Source organism: Phalangium opilio, unplaced genomic scaffold, assembly GCF_054372755.1.
Source record: "Phalangium opilio isolate 3A_F unplaced genomic scaffold, DU_Popi_V2 ptg000031l_1, whole genome shotgun sequence".
NCBI classification, from domain to species: Eukaryota; Metazoa; Arthropoda; class Arachnida; order Opiliones; family Phalangiidae; genus Phalangium; species Phalangium opilio.
The window spans coordinates 3453462-3468433 of record NW_028324158.1 but is presented as its reverse complement, the minus strand read 5'-3'; the positions used below and the strand labels follow the sequence as shown (position 1 = coordinate 3468433).

At 46.3% G+C, this 14972-nt stretch overlaps 59 non-coding genes across 59 annotated transcripts; all 59 read right to left on the bottom strand.

Annotated features, from left to right (window-relative positions):
- Positions 1–227: 227 nt before the first annotated feature.
- TRNAA-CGC (transfer RNA alanine (anticodon CGC)) lies at positions 228–299 on the bottom strand. Its single transcript has one exon. It is a non-coding gene; the product is annotated as a tRNA-Ala (tRNA).
- A 324-nt stretch (positions 300–623) lies between these two features.
- On the bottom strand, positions 624–695 carry TRNAA-CGC (transfer RNA alanine (anticodon CGC)). Its single transcript has one exon. It is a non-coding gene; the product is annotated as a tRNA-Ala (tRNA).
- Positions 696–887: 192 nt separating this feature from the next.
- Positions 888–959, bottom strand: TRNAA-CGC (transfer RNA alanine (anticodon CGC)). Its single transcript has one exon. It is a non-coding gene; the product is annotated as a tRNA-Ala (tRNA).
- A 454-nt stretch (positions 960–1413) lies between these two features.
- Positions 1414–1485, bottom strand: TRNAA-CGC (transfer RNA alanine (anticodon CGC)). Its single transcript has one exon. It is a non-coding gene; the product is annotated as a tRNA-Ala (tRNA).
- A 983-nt stretch (positions 1486–2468) lies between these two features.
- TRNAA-CGC (transfer RNA alanine (anticodon CGC)) lies at positions 2469–2540 on the bottom strand. Its single transcript has one exon. It is a non-coding gene; the product is annotated as a tRNA-Ala (tRNA).
- Positions 2541–2600: 60 nt separating this feature from the next.
- TRNAA-UGC (transfer RNA alanine (anticodon UGC)) lies at positions 2601–2672 on the bottom strand. The gene has a single exon. It is a non-coding gene; the product is annotated as a tRNA-Ala (tRNA).
- A 455-nt stretch (positions 2673–3127) lies between these two features.
- TRNAA-CGC (transfer RNA alanine (anticodon CGC)) lies at positions 3128–3199 on the bottom strand. The gene has a single exon. It is a non-coding gene; the product is annotated as a tRNA-Ala (tRNA).
- A 192-nt stretch (positions 3200–3391) lies between these two features.
- TRNAA-CGC (transfer RNA alanine (anticodon CGC)) lies at positions 3392–3463 on the bottom strand. Its single transcript has one exon. It is a non-coding gene; the product is annotated as a tRNA-Ala (tRNA).
- Positions 3464–3523: 60 nt separating this feature from the next.
- TRNAA-UGC (transfer RNA alanine (anticodon UGC)) lies at positions 3524–3595 on the bottom strand. Its single transcript has one exon. It is a non-coding gene; the product is annotated as a tRNA-Ala (tRNA).
- Positions 3596–4050: 455 nt separating this feature from the next.
- On the bottom strand, positions 4051–4122 carry TRNAA-CGC (transfer RNA alanine (anticodon CGC)). The gene has a single exon. It is a non-coding gene; the product is annotated as a tRNA-Ala (tRNA).
- A 192-nt stretch (positions 4123–4314) lies between these two features.
- On the bottom strand, positions 4315–4386 carry TRNAA-CGC (transfer RNA alanine (anticodon CGC)). Its single transcript has one exon. It is a non-coding gene; the product is annotated as a tRNA-Ala (tRNA).
- Positions 4387–4446: 60 nt separating this feature from the next.
- On the bottom strand, positions 4447–4518 carry TRNAA-CGC (transfer RNA alanine (anticodon CGC)). Its single transcript has one exon. It is a non-coding gene; the product is annotated as a tRNA-Ala (tRNA).
- Positions 4519–4710: 192 nt separating this feature from the next.
- TRNAA-CGC (transfer RNA alanine (anticodon CGC)) lies at positions 4711–4782 on the bottom strand. The gene has a single exon. It is a non-coding gene; the product is annotated as a tRNA-Ala (tRNA).
- Positions 4783–5370: 588 nt separating this feature from the next.
- TRNAA-CGC (transfer RNA alanine (anticodon CGC)) lies at positions 5371–5442 on the bottom strand. Its single transcript has one exon. It is a non-coding gene; the product is annotated as a tRNA-Ala (tRNA).
- Positions 5443–5502: 60 nt separating this feature from the next.
- On the bottom strand, positions 5503–5574 carry TRNAA-CGC (transfer RNA alanine (anticodon CGC)). Its single transcript has one exon. It is a non-coding gene; the product is annotated as a tRNA-Ala (tRNA).
- Positions 5575–5634: 60 nt separating this feature from the next.
- TRNAA-UGC (transfer RNA alanine (anticodon UGC)) lies at positions 5635–5706 on the bottom strand. The gene has a single exon. It is a non-coding gene; the product is annotated as a tRNA-Ala (tRNA).
- A 455-nt stretch (positions 5707–6161) lies between these two features.
- TRNAA-CGC (transfer RNA alanine (anticodon CGC)) lies at positions 6162–6233 on the bottom strand. Its single transcript has one exon. It is a non-coding gene; the product is annotated as a tRNA-Ala (tRNA).
- A 192-nt stretch (positions 6234–6425) lies between these two features.
- Positions 6426–6497, bottom strand: TRNAA-CGC (transfer RNA alanine (anticodon CGC)). Its single transcript has one exon. It is a non-coding gene; the product is annotated as a tRNA-Ala (tRNA).
- A 60-nt stretch (positions 6498–6557) lies between these two features.
- On the bottom strand, positions 6558–6629 carry TRNAA-CGC (transfer RNA alanine (anticodon CGC)). The gene has a single exon. It is a non-coding gene; the product is annotated as a tRNA-Ala (tRNA).
- Positions 6630–6953: 324 nt separating this feature from the next.
- TRNAA-CGC (transfer RNA alanine (anticodon CGC)) lies at positions 6954–7025 on the bottom strand. The gene has a single exon. It is a non-coding gene; the product is annotated as a tRNA-Ala (tRNA).
- A 60-nt stretch (positions 7026–7085) lies between these two features.
- On the bottom strand, positions 7086–7157 carry TRNAA-UGC (transfer RNA alanine (anticodon UGC)). The gene has a single exon. It is a non-coding gene; the product is annotated as a tRNA-Ala (tRNA).
- Positions 7158–7217: 60 nt separating this feature from the next.
- On the bottom strand, positions 7218–7289 carry TRNAA-CGC (transfer RNA alanine (anticodon CGC)). Its single transcript has one exon. It is a non-coding gene; the product is annotated as a tRNA-Ala (tRNA).
- Positions 7290–7349: 60 nt separating this feature from the next.
- On the bottom strand, positions 7350–7421 carry TRNAA-CGC (transfer RNA alanine (anticodon CGC)). The gene has a single exon. It is a non-coding gene; the product is annotated as a tRNA-Ala (tRNA).
- Positions 7422–7613: 192 nt separating this feature from the next.
- On the bottom strand, positions 7614–7685 carry TRNAA-CGC (transfer RNA alanine (anticodon CGC)). The gene has a single exon. It is a non-coding gene; the product is annotated as a tRNA-Ala (tRNA).
- A 60-nt stretch (positions 7686–7745) lies between these two features.
- On the bottom strand, positions 7746–7817 carry TRNAA-CGC (transfer RNA alanine (anticodon CGC)). Its single transcript has one exon. It is a non-coding gene; the product is annotated as a tRNA-Ala (tRNA).
- A 324-nt stretch (positions 7818–8141) lies between these two features.
- Positions 8142–8213, bottom strand: TRNAA-CGC (transfer RNA alanine (anticodon CGC)). Its single transcript has one exon. It is a non-coding gene; the product is annotated as a tRNA-Ala (tRNA).
- A 60-nt stretch (positions 8214–8273) lies between these two features.
- Positions 8274–8345, bottom strand: TRNAA-UGC (transfer RNA alanine (anticodon UGC)). The gene has a single exon. It is a non-coding gene; the product is annotated as a tRNA-Ala (tRNA).
- Positions 8346–8405: 60 nt separating this feature from the next.
- Positions 8406–8477, bottom strand: TRNAA-CGC (transfer RNA alanine (anticodon CGC)). The gene has a single exon. It is a non-coding gene; the product is annotated as a tRNA-Ala (tRNA).
- Positions 8478–8801: 324 nt separating this feature from the next.
- On the bottom strand, positions 8802–8873 carry TRNAA-CGC (transfer RNA alanine (anticodon CGC)). The gene has a single exon. It is a non-coding gene; the product is annotated as a tRNA-Ala (tRNA).
- Positions 8874–8933: 60 nt separating this feature from the next.
- Positions 8934–9005, bottom strand: TRNAA-CGC (transfer RNA alanine (anticodon CGC)). The gene has a single exon. It is a non-coding gene; the product is annotated as a tRNA-Ala (tRNA).
- Positions 9006–9329: 324 nt separating this feature from the next.
- TRNAA-CGC (transfer RNA alanine (anticodon CGC)) lies at positions 9330–9401 on the bottom strand. Its single transcript has one exon. It is a non-coding gene; the product is annotated as a tRNA-Ala (tRNA).
- A 60-nt stretch (positions 9402–9461) lies between these two features.
- Positions 9462–9533, bottom strand: TRNAA-UGC (transfer RNA alanine (anticodon UGC)). The gene has a single exon. It is a non-coding gene; the product is annotated as a tRNA-Ala (tRNA).
- Positions 9534–9593: 60 nt separating this feature from the next.
- On the bottom strand, positions 9594–9665 carry TRNAA-CGC (transfer RNA alanine (anticodon CGC)). Its single transcript has one exon. It is a non-coding gene; the product is annotated as a tRNA-Ala (tRNA).
- Positions 9666–9725: 60 nt separating this feature from the next.
- On the bottom strand, positions 9726–9797 carry TRNAA-CGC (transfer RNA alanine (anticodon CGC)). Its single transcript has one exon. It is a non-coding gene; the product is annotated as a tRNA-Ala (tRNA).
- A 60-nt stretch (positions 9798–9857) lies between these two features.
- Positions 9858–9929, bottom strand: TRNAA-UGC (transfer RNA alanine (anticodon UGC)). Its single transcript has one exon. It is a non-coding gene; the product is annotated as a tRNA-Ala (tRNA).
- Positions 9930–10384: 455 nt separating this feature from the next.
- On the bottom strand, positions 10385–10456 carry TRNAA-CGC (transfer RNA alanine (anticodon CGC)). Its single transcript has one exon. It is a non-coding gene; the product is annotated as a tRNA-Ala (tRNA).
- Positions 10457–10648: 192 nt separating this feature from the next.
- On the bottom strand, positions 10649–10720 carry TRNAA-CGC (transfer RNA alanine (anticodon CGC)). Its single transcript has one exon. It is a non-coding gene; the product is annotated as a tRNA-Ala (tRNA).
- A 60-nt stretch (positions 10721–10780) lies between these two features.
- Positions 10781–10852, bottom strand: TRNAA-CGC (transfer RNA alanine (anticodon CGC)). The gene has a single exon. It is a non-coding gene; the product is annotated as a tRNA-Ala (tRNA).
- Positions 10853–11176: 324 nt separating this feature from the next.
- On the bottom strand, positions 11177–11248 carry TRNAA-CGC (transfer RNA alanine (anticodon CGC)). Its single transcript has one exon. It is a non-coding gene; the product is annotated as a tRNA-Ala (tRNA).
- A 60-nt stretch (positions 11249–11308) lies between these two features.
- Positions 11309–11380, bottom strand: TRNAA-UGC (transfer RNA alanine (anticodon UGC)). Its single transcript has one exon. It is a non-coding gene; the product is annotated as a tRNA-Ala (tRNA).
- Positions 11381–11440: 60 nt separating this feature from the next.
- On the bottom strand, positions 11441–11512 carry TRNAA-CGC (transfer RNA alanine (anticodon CGC)). Its single transcript has one exon. It is a non-coding gene; the product is annotated as a tRNA-Ala (tRNA).
- A 60-nt stretch (positions 11513–11572) lies between these two features.
- On the bottom strand, positions 11573–11644 carry TRNAA-CGC (transfer RNA alanine (anticodon CGC)). Its single transcript has one exon. It is a non-coding gene; the product is annotated as a tRNA-Ala (tRNA).
- Positions 11645–11836: 192 nt separating this feature from the next.
- Positions 11837–11908, bottom strand: TRNAA-CGC (transfer RNA alanine (anticodon CGC)). The gene has a single exon. It is a non-coding gene; the product is annotated as a tRNA-Ala (tRNA).
- A 60-nt stretch (positions 11909–11968) lies between these two features.
- Positions 11969–12040, bottom strand: TRNAA-CGC (transfer RNA alanine (anticodon CGC)). The gene has a single exon. It is a non-coding gene; the product is annotated as a tRNA-Ala (tRNA).
- A 324-nt stretch (positions 12041–12364) lies between these two features.
- TRNAA-CGC (transfer RNA alanine (anticodon CGC)) lies at positions 12365–12436 on the bottom strand. The gene has a single exon. It is a non-coding gene; the product is annotated as a tRNA-Ala (tRNA).
- Positions 12437–12496: 60 nt separating this feature from the next.
- TRNAA-UGC (transfer RNA alanine (anticodon UGC)) lies at positions 12497–12568 on the bottom strand. Its single transcript has one exon. It is a non-coding gene; the product is annotated as a tRNA-Ala (tRNA).
- Positions 12569–12628: 60 nt separating this feature from the next.
- TRNAA-CGC (transfer RNA alanine (anticodon CGC)) lies at positions 12629–12700 on the bottom strand. Its single transcript has one exon. It is a non-coding gene; the product is annotated as a tRNA-Ala (tRNA).
- A 60-nt stretch (positions 12701–12760) lies between these two features.
- On the bottom strand, positions 12761–12832 carry TRNAA-CGC (transfer RNA alanine (anticodon CGC)). The gene has a single exon. It is a non-coding gene; the product is annotated as a tRNA-Ala (tRNA).
- Positions 12833–13024: 192 nt separating this feature from the next.
- On the bottom strand, positions 13025–13096 carry TRNAA-CGC (transfer RNA alanine (anticodon CGC)). The gene has a single exon. It is a non-coding gene; the product is annotated as a tRNA-Ala (tRNA).
- Positions 13097–13156: 60 nt separating this feature from the next.
- Positions 13157–13228, bottom strand: TRNAA-CGC (transfer RNA alanine (anticodon CGC)). Its single transcript has one exon. It is a non-coding gene; the product is annotated as a tRNA-Ala (tRNA).
- Positions 13229–13552: 324 nt separating this feature from the next.
- On the bottom strand, positions 13553–13624 carry TRNAA-CGC (transfer RNA alanine (anticodon CGC)). Its single transcript has one exon. It is a non-coding gene; the product is annotated as a tRNA-Ala (tRNA).
- A 60-nt stretch (positions 13625–13684) lies between these two features.
- TRNAA-UGC (transfer RNA alanine (anticodon UGC)) lies at positions 13685–13756 on the bottom strand. Its single transcript has one exon. It is a non-coding gene; the product is annotated as a tRNA-Ala (tRNA).
- Positions 13757–13816: 60 nt separating this feature from the next.
- On the bottom strand, positions 13817–13888 carry TRNAA-CGC (transfer RNA alanine (anticodon CGC)). Its single transcript has one exon. It is a non-coding gene; the product is annotated as a tRNA-Ala (tRNA).
- A 60-nt stretch (positions 13889–13948) lies between these two features.
- On the bottom strand, positions 13949–14020 carry TRNAA-CGC (transfer RNA alanine (anticodon CGC)). The gene has a single exon. It is a non-coding gene; the product is annotated as a tRNA-Ala (tRNA).
- A 60-nt stretch (positions 14021–14080) lies between these two features.
- On the bottom strand, positions 14081–14152 carry TRNAA-UGC (transfer RNA alanine (anticodon UGC)). Its single transcript has one exon. It is a non-coding gene; the product is annotated as a tRNA-Ala (tRNA).
- A 191-nt stretch (positions 14153–14343) lies between these two features.
- Positions 14344–14415, bottom strand: TRNAA-CGC (transfer RNA alanine (anticodon CGC)). Its single transcript has one exon. It is a non-coding gene; the product is annotated as a tRNA-Ala (tRNA).
- Positions 14416–14608: 193 nt separating this feature from the next.
- On the bottom strand, positions 14609–14680 carry TRNAA-CGC (transfer RNA alanine (anticodon CGC)). The gene has a single exon. It is a non-coding gene; the product is annotated as a tRNA-Ala (tRNA).
- Positions 14681–14740: 60 nt separating this feature from the next.
- On the bottom strand, positions 14741–14812 carry TRNAA-CGC (transfer RNA alanine (anticodon CGC)). Its single transcript has one exon. It is a non-coding gene; the product is annotated as a tRNA-Ala (tRNA).
- A 60-nt stretch (positions 14813–14872) lies between these two features.
- Positions 14873–14944, bottom strand: TRNAA-CGC (transfer RNA alanine (anticodon CGC)). The gene has a single exon. It is a non-coding gene; the product is annotated as a tRNA-Ala (tRNA).
- Positions 14945–14972: the final 28 nt, after the last annotated feature.

The window sequence follows — 14972 nt, the reverse complement described above, 5'->3', positions numbered from 1 at the left end:
GCGAAGCGAGCGCTCTTCCACTGAGCTATATCCCCTACGATTGTATAAGTAGACATCATCGTAAAATTAAATACTTTTAGACTAAAACCGCGAAGTGCAGATACCGGGGGTCGAACCCCGGACTTCTCACATGCAAAGCGAGCGCTCTTCCACTGAGCTATATCCCCTTCGGATGTACAAGTAGAGATCATCTTAAAATTAAATACTTTTAGACTAAAACCGCGAAATGGAGATACCGGGGGTTGAACCCGGGACTTCTCACATGCGAAGCGACCGCTCTTCCACTGAGCTATATCCCCTTCGGATGCACAAGTAGAGATCATCGTAAAATTAAATACTTTTAGACTAAAACCGCGAAAAGGAGATACCGGTCGTTGAACCCGGGACTTCTCACATGCGAAGCGAGCGCTCTTCCACTGAGCTATATCCCCTTCGGTTGTACTAGTAGGGATCATCATAAAATTGAACACTTTTAGACTAAAGCCGCGAATTGGAGTTACCGGGGGTTGAACGCGGGACTTCTCACATGCCAAGCGAGGGCTCTTCCACTGAGCTATTTCCCCTTCTGATGGATGAGTGGAGATTTTCAGAAATGAATATATATTTTTTTTAATGCCGCGAAATGGAGATACCGGGGGTCGAACCCGGGACTTCTCACATGCGAAGCGAGCGCTCTTCCACTGAGCTATAGCCCCTACGAGTGTACAAGTAGAGATCATCGTTAAATTAAATACTTTTAGACTAAAACCGCGAAATGGAGATACCGGGGGTTCAACCCGGGACTTTTCACATGCGAAGAGAGCGCTCTTCCACTGAGCTATATCCCCTTCGGATGTACAAGTAGAGATCATCGTAAAATTAAATACTTTTAGACTAAAACCGCGAAATGGAGATACCGGGGGTCGAACCCGGGACTTCTCACATGCGAAGCGAGCGCTCTTCCACTGGGCTATATCCCCTTCGGATGTACTAGTAGAGATCATCGTAAAATTAAATACTTATAGACTAAAGCCGCGAAATGGAGATACCGGGGGTTGAACTCGGGACTTCTCACATGCGAAGCGAGCGCTCTTCCACTGAGCTATCACCTACGATTGTATAAGTAGACATCATCGTAAAATTAAATACTTTTAGACTAAAACCGCGAAAAGGAGATATCGGTCGTTGAACCCGGGACTTCTCACATGCGAAGCGAGCGCTCTTCCACTGAGCTATATCCCCTTCGGATGTACTAGTAGGGATCATCATAAAATTGAACACTTTTAGACTAAAGCCGCGAAATGGAGTTACCGGGGGTTGAACGCGGGACTTCTCACATGCAAAGCGTGGGCTCTTCCACTGAGCTATTTCCCCTTCGGATGGATGAGTGGAGATTTTCAGAAATGAATATATATTTTTTTTAATGCCGCGAAATGGAGATACCGGGGGTCGAACCCGGGACTTCTCACATGCGAAGCGAGCGCTCTTCCACTGAGCTATAGCCCCTACGAGTGTACAAATAGAGATCATCGTTAAATTAAATACTTTTAGACTAAAACCGCGAAATGGAGATAGCTGGGCTCGAACCCGGGACTTCTCACATGCGAAGCGAGCGCTCTTCCACTGAGCTATTTCCCCATCGGATGTACTAGTAGAGATCATCGTAAAATTAAATACTTTAAGACTAAAACCGCGAAATGGAGATACCGGGTGTCGAACCCCGGACTTCTCACATGCAAAGCGAGCGCCCTTCCACTGATCTATATCCCCTTCGGATGCACAAGTAGAGATCATCGTAAAATTAAATACTTTTAGACTAAAGCCGCGAAATTAAGATACCGGGGGTCGAACCCAGGACTTCTAACACGCAAAGCGAGCGCTCTTCCACTGAGGTATATCCCCTTCGGTTGTACAGCTAGACATCATCGTAAAATTGAATACTTCTAGACTAAAGCCGCGAAATGGAGTTACCGGGGGTTGAACGCGGGACTTCTCACATGCAAAGCGAGGGCTCTTCCACTGAGCTATTTCCCCTTCGGATGGATGAGTGGAGATTTTCAGAAATGAATATATATTTTTTTAATGCCGCGAAATGGAGATACCGTGGGTCGAACCCGGGACTTCTCACATGCGAAGCGAGCGCTCTTCCACTGAGCTATAGCCCCTACGAGTGTACAAGTAGAGATCATCGTTAAATTAAATACTTTTAGACTAAAACCGCGAAATGGAGATACCGGGGGTTCAACCCGGGACTTCTCACATGCGAAGCGACCGCTCTTCCACTGAGCTATATCCCCTTCGGATGCACAAGTAGAGATCATCGTAAAATTAAATACTTTTAGACTAAAACCGCGAAATGGAGATACCGGGGGTCGACCCCGGAACTTCTCACATGCGAAGCGAGCGCCCTTCCACTGAGCTATATCCCCTTCGGATGTACTAGTAGAGATCATCGTAAAATTAAATACTTATAGACTAAAGCCGCGAAATGGAGATACCGGGGGTTGAACCCGGGACTTCTCACATGCGAAGCGAGCGCTCTTCCACTGAGCTATATCCCCTTCGGATGTACTAGTAGAGATCATCGTAAAATTAAATACTTTTAGACTAAAACCGCGAAATGGAGACACCGGGGGTCGAACCCCGGACTTCTCACATGCAAAGCGAGCGCTCTTCCACTGAGCTATATCCCCTTCGGATGCACAAGTAGAGATCATCGTAAAATTAAATACTTTTAGACTAAAACCGCGAAATGGAGATACCGGGGGTTGAACCCGGGACTTCGCAATTGCCAAGCGACCGCTCTTCCACTGAGCTATATCCCCTTCGGATGCACAAGTAGAGATCATCGTAAAATTAAATACTTTTAGACTAAAACCGCGAAAAGGAGATATCGGTCGTTGAACCCGGGACTTCTCACATGCGAAGCGAGCGCTCTTCCACTGAGCTATATCCCCTTCGGATGTACTAGTAGGGATCATCATAAAATTGAACACTTTTAGACTAAAGCCGCGAAATGGAGTTACCGGGGGTTGAACGCGGGACTTCTCACATGCAAAGCGAGGGCTCTTCCACTGAGCTATTTCCCCTTCGGATGGATGAGTGGAGATTTTCAGAAATGAATATATATTTTTTTAATGCCGCGAAATGGAGATACCGGGGGTCGAACCCGGGACTTCTCACATGCGAAGCGAGCGCTCTTCCACTGAGCTATAGCCCCTACGTGTGTACAAGTAGAGATCATCGTTAAATTAAATACTTTTAGACTAAAACCGCGAAATGGAGATACCGGGGGTCGACCCCGGAACTTCTCACATGCGAAGCGAGCGCCCTTCCACTGAGCTATATCCCCTTCGGATGTACTAGTAGAGATCATCGTAAAATTAAATACTTATAGACTAAAGCCGCGAAATGGAGATACCGGGGGTTGAACCCGGGACTTCTCACATGCGAAGCGAGCGCTCTTCCACTGAGCTATATCCCCTTCGGATGTACTAGTAGAGATCATCGTAAAATTAAATACTTTTAGACTAAAACCGCGAAATGGAGACACCGGGGGTCGAACCCCGGACTTCTCACATGCAAAGCGAGCGCTCTTCCACTGAGCTATATCCCCTTCGGATGCACAAGTAGAGATCATCGTAAAATTAAATACTTTTAGACTAAAACCGCGAAATGGAGATACCGGGGGTTGAACCCGGGACTTCGCAATTGCCAAGCGACCGCTCTTCCACTGAGCTATATCCCCTTCGGATGCACAAGTAGAGATCATCGTAAAATTAAATACTTTTAGACTAAAACCGCGAAAAGGAGATATCGGTCGTTGAACCCGGGACTTCTCACATGCGAAGCGAGCGCTCTTCCACTGAGCTATATCCCCTTCGGATGTACTAGTAGGGATCATCATAAAATTGAACACTTTTAGACTAAAGCCGCGAAATGGAGTTACCGGGGGTTGAACGCGGGACTTCTCACATGCAAAGCGAGGGCTCTTCCACTGAGCTATTTCCCCTTCGGATGGATGAGTGGAGATTTTCAGAAATGAATATATATTTTTTTAATGCCGCGAAATGGAGATACCGGGGGTCGAACCCGGGACTTCTCACATGCGAAGCGAGCGCTCTTCCACTGAGCTATAGCCCCTACGTGTGTACAAGTAGAGATCATCGTTAAATTAAATACTTTTAGACTAAAACCGCGAAATGGAGATACCGGGGGTTCAACCCGGGACTTCTCACATGCGAAGCGAGCGCTCTTCCACTGAGGTATATCCCCTTCGGATGTACAAGTAGAGATCATCGTAAAATTAAATACTTTTAGACTAAAACCGCGAAATGGAGATACCGGGGGTCGAACCCGGGACTTCTCACATGCGAAGCGAGCGCTCTTCCACTGGGCTATATCCCCTTCGGATGTACTAGTAGAGATCATCGTAAAATTAAATACTTATAGACTAAAGCCGCGAAATGGAGATACCGGGGGTTGAACCCGGGACTTCTCACATGCGAAGCGAGCGCTCTTCCACAGAGCTATATCCCCTACGATTGTATAAGTAGACATCATCATAAAATTAAATACTTTTAGACTAAAACCGTGAAATGGAGATACCGGGGGTCGAACCCCGGACTTCTCACATGCAAAGCGAGCGCTCTTCCACTGGGATATATCCCCTTCGAATGTACTAGTAGAGATCATCGAAAAATTAAATACTTATAGACTAAAGCCGCGAAATGGAGATACCGGGGGTTGAACCCGGGACTTCTCACATGCGAAGCGAGCGCTCTTCCACTGAGCTATAGCCCCTACGAGTGTACAAGTAGAGATCATCGTTAAATTAAATACTTTTAGACTAAAACCGCGAAATGGAGATAGCTGGGCTCGAACCCGGGACTTCTCACATGCGAAGCGAGCGCTCTTCCACTGAGCTATTTCCCCATCGGATGTACTAGTAGAGATCATCGTAAAATTAAATACTTTAAGACTAAAACCGCGAAATGGAGATACCGGGGGTTCAACCCGGGACTTCTCACATGCGAAGCGAGCGCTCTTCCACTGAGCTATAGCCCCTACGAGTGTACAAGTAGAGATCATCGTTAAATTAAATACTTTTAGACTAAAACCGCGAAATGGAGATAGCTGGGCTCGAACCCGGGACTTCTCACATGCGAAGCGAGCGCTCTTCCACTGAGCTATTTCCCCATCGGATGTACTAGTAGAGATCATCGTAAAATTAAATACTTTAAGACTAAAACCGCGAAATGGAGATACCGGGGGTTCAACCCGGGACTTCTCACATGCGAAGCGACCGCTCTTCCACTGAGCTATATCCCCTTCGGATGCACAAGTAGAGATCATCGTAAAATTAAATACTTTTAGACTAAAACCGCGAAATGGAGATACCGGGGGTCGAACCCGGAACTTCTCACATGCGAAGCGAGCGCTCTTCCACTGAGCTATATCCCCTTCGGATGTACTAGTAGAGATCATCGTAAAATTAAATACTTATAGACTAAAGCCGCGAAATGGAGATACCGGGGGTTGAACCCGGGACTTCTCACATGCGAAGCGAGCGCTCTTCCACTGAGCTATATCCCCTTCGGATGTACTAGTAGAGATCATCGTAAAATTAAATACTTTTAGACTAAAACCGCGAAATGGAGACACCGGGGGTCGAACCCCGGACTTCTCACATGCAAAGCGAGCGCTCTTCCACTGAGCTATATCCCCTTCGGATGCACAAGTAGAGATCATCGTAAAATTAAATACTTTTAGACTAAAACCGCGAAATGGAGATACCGGGCGTTGAACCCGGGACTTCGCACATGCCAAGCGACCGCTCTTCCACTGAGCTATATCCCCTTCGGATGCACAAGTAGAGATCATCGTAAAATTAAATACTTTTAGACTAAAACCGCGAAAAGGAGATATCGGTCGTTGAACCCGGGACTTCTCACATGCGAAGCGAGCGCTCTTCCACTGAGCTATATCCCCTTCGGATGTACTAGTAGGGATCATCATAAAATTGAACACTTTTAGACTAAAGCCGCGAAATGGAGTTACCGGGGGTTGAACGCGGGACTTCTCACATGCAAAGCGAGTGCTCTTCCACTGAGCTATTTCCCCTTCGGATGGATGAGTGGAGATTTTCAGAAATGAATATATATTTTTTTAATGCCGCGAAATGGAGATACCGGGGGTCGAACCCGGGACTTCTCACATGCGAAGCGAGCGCTCTTCCACTGAGCTATAGCCCCTACGTGTGTACAAGTAGAGATCATCGTTAAATTAAATACTTTTAGACTAAAACCGCGAAATGGAGATACCGGGGGTTCAACCCGGGACTTCTCACATGCGAAGCGAGCGCTCTTCCACTGAGGTATATCCCCTTCGGATGTACAAGTAGAGATCATCGTAAAATTAAATACTTTTAGACTAAAACCGCGAAATGGAGATACCGGGGGTCGAACCCGGGACTTCTCACATGCGAAGCGAGCGCTCTTCCACTGGGCTATATCCCCTTCGGATGTACTAGTAGAGATCATCGTAAAATTAAATACTTATAGACTAAAGCCGCGAAATGGAGATACCGGGGGTTGAACCCGGGACTTCTCACATGCGAAGCGAGCGCTCTTCCACAGAGCTATATCCCCTACGATTGTATAAGTAGACATCATCATAAAATTAAATACTTTTAGACTAAAACCGTGAAATGGAGATACCGGGGGTCGAACCCCGGACTTCTCACATGCAAAGCGAGCGCTTATCCACTGAGCTATATCCCCTTCGGATGTACAAGTAGAGATCATCTTAAAATTAAATACTTTTAGACTAAAACCGCGAAATGGAGATACCGGGGGTCGAACCCGGGACTTCTCACATGCGAAGCGAGCGCTCTTCCACTGGGATATATCCCCTTCGAATGTACTAGTAGAGATCATCGAAAAATTAAATACTTATAGACTAAAGCCGCGAAATGGAGATACCGGGGGTTGAACCCGGGACTTCTCACATGCGAAGCGAGCGCTCTTCCACTGAGCTATATCCCCTACGTTTGTATAAGTAGACATCATCGTAAAATTAAATACTTTTAGACTAAAACCGCGAAATGGAGATACCGGGGGTCGAACCCCAGACTTCTCACATGCAAAGCGAGCGCTCTTCCACTGAGCTATATCCCCTTCGGATGTACAAGTAGAGATCATCGTAAAATTAAATACTTTTAGACTAAAACCGCGAAATGGAGATACCGGGGGTTGAACCCGGGACTTCTCACATGCGAAGCGAGCGCTCTTCCACTGAGCTATATCCCCTTCGGATGTACTAGTAGAGATCATCGTAAAATTATATACTTATAGACTAAAGCCGCGAAATGGAGATACCGGGGGTTGAACCCGGGACTTCTCACATGCGAAGCGAGCGCTCTTCCACTGAGCTATAGCCCCTACGTGTGTACAAGTAGAGATCATCGTTAAATTAAATACTTTTAGACTAAAACCGCGAAATGGAGATACCGGGGGTTCAACCCGGGACTTCTCACATGCGAAGCGAGCGCTCTTCCACTGAGGTATATCCCCTTCGGATGTACAAGTAGAGATCATCGTAAAATTAAATACTTTTAGACTAAAACCGCGAAATGGAGATACCGGGGGTCGAACCCGGGACTTCTCACATGCGAAGCGAGCGCTCTTCCACTGGGCTATATCCCCTTCGGATGTACTAGTAGAGATCATCGTAAAATTAAATACTTATAGACTAAAGCCGCGAAATGGAGATACCGGGGGTTGAACCCGGGACTTCTCACATGCGAAGCGAGCGCTCTTCCACAGAGCTATATCCCCTACGATTGTATAAGTAGACATCATCATAAAATTAAATACTTTTAGACTAAAACCGTGAAATGGAGATACCGGGGGTCGAACCCCGGACTTCTCACATGCAAAGCGAGCGCTTATCCACTGAGCTATATCCCCTTCGGATGTACAAGTAGAGATCATCTTAAAATTAAATACTTTTAGACTAAAACCGCGAAATGGAGATACCGGGGGTCGAACCCGGGACTTCTCACATGCGAAGCGAGCGCTCTTCCACTGGGATATATCCCCTTCGAATGTACTAGTAGAGATCATCGAAAAATTAAATACTTATAGACTAAAGCCGCGAAATGGAGATACCGGGGGTTGAACCCGGGACTTCTCACATGCGAAGCGAGCGCTCTTCCACTGAGCTATATCCCCTACGTTTGTATAAGTAGACATCATCGTAAAATTAAATACTTTTAGACTAAAACCGCGAAATGGAGATACCGGGGGTCGAACCCCAGACTTCTCACATGCAAAGCGAGCGCTCTTCCACTGAGCTATATCCCCTTCGGATGTACAAGTAGAGATCATCGTAAAATTAAATACTTTTAGACTAAAACCGCGAAATGGAGATACCGGGGGTTGAACCCGGGACTTCTCACATGCGAAGCGAGCGCTCTTCCACTGAGCTATATCCCCTTCGGATGTACTAGTAGAGATCATCGTAAAATTATATACTTATAGACTAAAGCCGCGAAATGGAGATACCGGGGGTTGCACCCGGGACTTCTCACATGCGAAGCGAGCGCTCTTCCACTGAGCTATAGCCCCTACGTGTGTACAAGTAGAGATCATCGTTAAATTAAATACTTTTAGACTAAAACCGCGAAATGGAGATACCGGGGGTTCAACCCGGGACTTCTCACATGCGAAGCGAGCGCTCTTCCACTGAGGTATATCCCCTTCGGATGTACAAGTAGAGATCATCGTAAAATTAAATACTTTTAGACTAAAACCGCGAAATGGAGATACCGGGGGTCGAACCCGGGACTTCTCACATGCGAAGCGAGCGCTCTTCCACTGGGCTATATCCCCTTCGGATGTACTAGTAGAGATCATCGTAAAATTAAATACTTATAGACTAAAGCCGCGAAATGGAGATACCGGGGGTTGAACCCGGGACTTCTCACATGCGAAGCGAGCGCTCTTCCACAGAGCTATATCCCCTACGATTGTATAAGTAGACATCATCATAAAATTAAATACTTTTAGACTAAAACCGTGAAATGGAGATACCGGGGGTCGAACCCCGGACTTCTCACATGCAAAGCGAGCGCTTATCCACTGAGCTATATCCCCTTCGGATGTACAAGTAGAGATCATCTTAAAATTAAATACTTTTAGACTAAAACCGCGAAATGGAGATACCGGGGGTCGAACCCGGGACTTCTCACATGCGAAGCGAGCGCTCTTCCACTGGGATATATCCCCTTCGAATGTACTAGTAGAGATCATCGAAAAATTAAATACTTATAGACTAAAGCCGCGAAATGGAGATACCAGGGGTTGAACCCGGGACTTCTCACATGCGAAGCGAGCGCTCTTCCACTGAGCTATATCCCCTACGTTTGTATAAGTAGACATCATCGTAAAATTAAATACTTTTAGACTAAAACCGCGAAATGGAGATACCGGGGGTCGAACCCCAGACTTCTCACATGCAAAGCGAGCGCTCTTCCACTGAGCTATATCCCCTTCGGATGTACAAGTAGAGATCATCGTAAAATTAAATACTTTTAGACTAAAACCGCGAAATGGAGATACCGGGGGTTGAACCCGGGACTTCTCACATGCGAAGCGAGCGCTCTTCCACTGAGCTATATCCCCTTCGGATGTACTAGTAGATATCATCGTAAAATTATATACTTATAGACTAAAGCCGCGAAATGGAGATACCGGGGGTTGAACCCGGGACTTCTCACATGCGAAGCGAGCGCTCTTCCACTGAGCTATATCCCCTACGATTGTATAAGTAGACATCATCGTAAAATTAAATACTTTTAGACTAAAACCGCGAAATGGAGATACCGGGGGTCGAACCCCGGACTTCTCACTTGCAAAGCGAGCGCTCTTCCACTGAGCTATATCCCCTTCGGATGCACAAGTAGAGATCATCGTAAAATTAAATACTTTTAGACTAAAACCGCGAAATGGAGATACCGGGCGTTGAACCCGGGACTTCGCACATGCCAAGCGACCGCTCTTCCACTGAGCTATATCCCCTTCGGATGCACAAGTAGAGATCATCGTAAAATTAAATACTTTTAGACTAAAACCGCGAAAAGGAGATATCGGTCGTTGAACCCGGGACTTCTCACATGCGAAGCGAGCGCTCTTCCACTGAGCTATATCCCCTTCGGATGTACTAGTAGGGATCATCATAAAATTGAACACTTTTAGACTAAAGCCGCGAAATGGAGTTACCGGGGGTTGAACGCGGGACTTCTCACATGCAAAGCGAGTGCTCTTCCACTGAGCTATTTCCCCTTCGGATGGATGAGTGGAGATTTTCAGAAATGAATATATATTTTTTTAATGCCGCGAAATGGAGATACCGGGGGTCGAACCCGGGACTTCTCACATGCGAAGCGAGCGCTCTTCCACTGAGCTATAGCCCCTACGTGTGTACAAGTAGAGATCATCGTTAAATTAAATACTTTTAGACTAAAACCGCGAAATGGAGATACCGGGGGTTCAACCCGGGACTTCTCACATGCGAAGCGAGCGCTCTTCCACTGAGGTATATCCCCTTCGGATGTACAAGTAGAGATCATCGTAAAATTAAATACTTTTAGACTAAAACCGCGAAATGGAGATACCGGGGGTCGAACCCGGGACTTCTCACATGCGAAGCGAGCGCTCTTCCACTGGGCTATATCCCCTTCGGATGTACTAGTAGAGATCATCGTAAAATTAAATACTTATAGACTAAAGCCGCGAAATGGAGATACCGGGGGTTGAACCCGGGACTTCTCACATGCGAAGCGAGCGCTCTTCCACAGAGCTATATCCCCTACGATTGTATAAGTAGACATCATCATAAAATTAAATACTTTTAGACTAAAACCGTGAAATGGAGATACCGGGGGTCGAACCCCGGACTTCTCACATGCAAAGCGAGCGCTTATCCACTGAGCTATATCCCCTTCGGATGTACAAGTAGAGATCATCTTAAAATTAAATACTTTTAGACTAAAACCGCGAAATGGAGATACCGGGGGTCGAACCCGGGACTTCTCACATGCGAAGCGAGCGCTCTTCCACTGGGATATATCCCCTTCGAATGTACTAGTAGAGATCATCGAAAAATTAAATACTTATAGACTAAAGCCGCGAAATGGAGATACCGGGGGTTGAACCCGGGACTTCTCACATGCGAAGCGAGCGCTCTTCCACTGAGCTATATCCCCTACGTTTGTATAAGTAGACATCATCGTAAAATTAAATACTTTTAGACTAAAACCGCGAAATGGAGATACCGGGGGTCGAACCCCAGACTTCTCACATGCAAAGCGAGCGCTCTTCCACTGAGCTATATCCCCTTCGGATGTACAAGTAGAGATCATCGTAAAATTAAATACTTTTAGACTAAAACCGCGAAATGGAGATACCGGGGGTTGAACCCGGGACTTCTCACATGCGAAGCGAGCGCTCTTCCACTGAGCTATATCCCCTTCGGATGTACTAGTAGAGATCATCGTAAAATTATATACTTATAGACTAAAGCCGCGAAATGGAGATACCGGGGGTTGAACCCGGGACTTCTCACATGCGAAGCGAGCGCTCTTCCACTGAGCTATAGCCCCTACGTGTGTACAAGTAGAGATCATCGTTAAATTAAATACTTTTAGACTAAAACCGCGAAATGGAGATACCGGGGGTTCAACCCGGGACTTCTCACATGCGAAGCGAGCGCTCTTCCACTGAGGTATATCCCCTTCGGATGTACAAGTAGAGATCATCGTAAAATTAAATACTTTTAGACTAAAACCGCGAAATGGAGATACCGGGGGTCGAACCCGGGACTTCTCACATGCGAAGCGAGCGCTCTTCCACTGGGCTATATCCCCTTCGGATGTACTAGTAGAGATCATCGTAAAATTAAATACTTATAGACTAAAGCCGCGAAATGGAGATACCGGGGGTTGAACCCGGGACTTCTCACATGCGAAGCGAGCGCTCTTCCACAGAGCTATATCCCCTACGATTGTATAAGTAGACATCATCATAAAATTAAATACTTTTAGACTAAAACCGTGAAATGGAGATACCGGGGGTCGAACCCCGGACTTCTCACATGCAAAGCGAGCGCTTATCCACTGAGCTATATCCCCTTCGGATGTACAAGTAGAGATCATCTTAAAATTAAATACTTTTAGACTAAAACCGCGAAATGGAGATACCGGGGGTCGAACCCGGGACTTCTCACATGCGAAGCGAGCGCTCTTCCACTGGGATATATCCCCTTCGAATGTACTAGTAGAGATCATCGAAAAATTAAATACTTATAGACTAAAGCCGCGAAATGGAGATACCGGGGGTTGAACCCGGGACTTCTCACATGCGAAGCGAGCGCTCTTCCACTGAGCTATATCCCCTACGTTTGTATAAGTAGACATCATCGTAAAATTAAATACTTTTAGACTAAAACCGCGAAATGGAGATACCGGGGGTCGAACCCCAGACTTCTCACATGCAAAGCGAGCGCTCTTCCACTGAGCTATATCCCCTTCGGATGTACAAGTAGAGATCATCGTAAAATTAAATACTTTTAGACTAAAACCGCGAAATGGAGATACCGGGGGTTGAACCCGGGACTTCTCACATGCGAAGCGAGCGCTCTTCCACTGAGCTATATCCCCTTCGGATGTACTAGTAGAGATCATCGTAAAATTATATACTTATAGACTAAAGCCGCGAAATGGAGATACCGGGGGTTGAACCCGGGACTTCTCACATGCGAAGCGAGCGCTCTTCCACTGAGCTATAGCCCCTACGTGTGTACAAGTAGAGATCATCGTTAAATTAAATACTTTTAGTCTAAAACCGCGAAATGGAGATACCGGGGGTTCAACCCGGGACTTCTCACATGCGAAGCGAGCGCTCTTCCACTGAGGTATATCCCCTTCGGATGTACAAGTAGAGATCATCGTAAAATTAAATACTTTTAGACTAAAACCGCGAAATGGAGATACCGGGGGTCGAACCCGGGACTTCTCACATGCGAAGCGAGCGCTCTTCCACTGGGCTATATCCCCTTCGGATGTACTAGTAGAGATCATCGTAAAATTAAATACTTATAGACTAAAGCCGCGAAATGGAGATACCGGGGGTTGAACCCGGGACTTCTCACATGCGAAGCGAGCGCTCTTCCACAGAGCTATATCCCCTACGATTGTATAAGTAGACATCATCATAAAATTAAATACTTTTAGACTAAAACCGTGAAATGGAGATACCGGGGGTCGAACCCCGGACTTCTCACATGCAAAGCGAGCGCTTATCCACTGAGCTATATCCCCTTCGGATGTACAAGTAGAGATCATCTTAAAATTAAATACTTTTAGACTAAAACCGCGAAATGGAGATACCGGGGGTCGAACCCGGGACTTCTCACATGCGAAGCGAGCGCTCTTCCACTGGGATATATCCCCTTCGAATGTACTAGTAGAGATCATCGAAAAATTAAATACTTATAGACTAAAGCCGCGAAATGGAGATACCGGGGGTTGAACCCGGGACTTCTCACATGCGAAGCGAGCGCTCTTCCACTGAGCTATATCCCCTACGTTTGTATAAGTAGACATCATCGTAAAATTAAATACTTTTAGACTAAAACCGCGAAATGGAGATACCGGGGGTCGAACCCCAGACTTCTCACATGCAAAGCGAGCGCTCTTCCACTGAGCTATATCCCCTTCGGATGTACAAGTAGAGATCATCGTAAAATTAAATACTTTTAGACTAAAACCGCGAAATGGAGATACCGGGGGTTGAACCCGGGACTTCTCACATGCGAAGCGAGCGCTCTTCCACTGAGCTATATCCCCTTCGGATGTACTAGTAGATATCATCGTAAAATTATATACTTATAGACTAAAGCCGCGAAATGGAGATACCGGGGGTTGAACCCGGGACTTCTCACATGCGAAGCGAGCGCTCTTCCACTGAGCTATATCCCCTACGATTGTATAAGTAGACATCATCGTAAAATTAAATACTTTTAGACTAAAACCGCGAAATGGAGATACCGGGGGTCGAACCCCGGACTTCTCACTTGCAAAGCGAGCGCTCTTCCACTGAGCTATATCCCCTTCGCATGTACTAGTAGGGAGCATCATAAAATTGAACACTTTTAGACTAAAGCCGCGAAATGGAGTTACCGGGGGTTAAACGCGGGACTTCTCACATGCAAAGCGAGGGCTCTTCCACTGAGCTATTTCCCCTTCGGATGGATGAGTGGAGATTTTCAGAAATGAATATATATTTTTTTAATGCCGCGAAATGGAGATACCGGGGGTCGAACCCGGGACTTCTCACATGCGAAGCGACCGCTCTTCCACTGAGCTATATCCCCTTCGGATGCACAAGTAGAGATCAACGTAAAATTAAATACTTATAGACTAAAGCCGCGAAATGGAGATACAGCGGGGTTGAACCCGGGACTTCTCACATGCGAAGCGAGCGCTCTTCCACAGAGCTATATCCCCTACGATTGTATAAGTAGACATCATCGTAAAATTAAATACTTTTAGACTAAAACCGCGAAATGGAGATACCGGGGGTCGAACCCGGAACTTCTCACATGCGAAGCGAGCGCTCTTCCACTGAGGTATATCCCCTTCGGATGTACAAGTAGAGATCATCGTAAAATTAAATACTTTTAGACTAAAACCGCGAAATGGAGATACCGGGGGTCGAACCCGGGACTTCTCACATGCGAAGCGAGCGCTCTTCCACTGGGCTATATCCCCTTCGGATGTACTAGTAGAGATCATCGTAAAATTAAATACTTATAGACTAAAGCCGCGAAATGGAGATACCGGGGGTTGAACCCGGGACTTCTCACATGCGAAGCGAGCGCTCTTCCACAGAGCTATATCCCCTACGATTGTATAAGTAGACATCATCGTA